General features: G+C 30.8%; 1 non-coding gene across 1 annotated transcript; it reads right to left on the bottom strand.

Annotated features, from left to right (window-relative positions):
* Positions 1-284: 284 nt before the first annotated feature.
* LOC115031374 (small nucleolar RNA SNORA44) lies at positions 285-412 on the bottom strand. The gene has a single exon (XR_003837015.1). It is a non-coding gene; the product is annotated as a small nucleolar RNA SNORA44 (small nucleolar RNA).
* Positions 413-733: the final 321 nt, after the last annotated feature.

The raw sequence follows: 733 nt of genomic DNA, 5'->3' as shown, positions 1-733 counted from the left end.
TTCAACATTGTTTTAAGAATAATATAATTAAAAACAGATATGAGATATATCAAACTTACATTATATGGGCTAAAAGTGTTATGCTTATGAAATATGAATGAAATTTTCATATTTCATAAATTATTACTTTATATAAAATGATACATAATTTGTATATTATAAAATATAACAAACTATTATAATATAACAAATATAACCATATGATGAGATCAATGAAAAAAGATTGCATGAATTTAAAGGAGATTGTCCATGGGCATACACTCAGATTTATTTATTTATTTTTTATATACAGAAAAGCTGGTTGGCAGCTGCAGGCATTGTGCTGACCTGGGCTGTCAAAGTCTCTCCATTACTCTGGCATGCATTTGGGGACTCCACAGCTACAAGCAGCCACAGCCTTGGAAACATGCTTACAAACTCAGATTTTTATGGTGGAAGGGAAGTTTCAAAATAATGAAATTATATTAATTTCAAAACTAAACTATAAGTAAGTAAATAAATAAATAAGAATGTCTATATCATGTTCTTATGAAGGAAAATGCATTTATTTTTGTCCCAATTGATTTATATATTGTGATACATTTTTTCTTTTTAGAATTAATTTTTTTATTAGGTATTTTCCTCATTTTCATTTCCAATGATATCCAAAAAGTCCCCAATACACTCCCCCCCCCCCACTCCTCTACCCCCCCACTCCCACTTTTTGGCCCTGGCGTTCCCCTGTACTGGGGCA

This window comes from Mus caroli, unplaced genomic scaffold (genome assembly GCF_978045245.1).
Source record: "Mus caroli unplaced genomic scaffold, Mus_caroli_1 scaffold_7, whole genome shotgun sequence".
NCBI classification, from domain to species: domain Eukaryota; kingdom Metazoa; phylum Chordata; class Mammalia; order Rodentia; family Muridae; genus Mus; species Mus caroli.
Note: the sequence above shows the minus strand (reverse complement) of the source record. Positions and strands in the feature narration are given on the sequence as shown.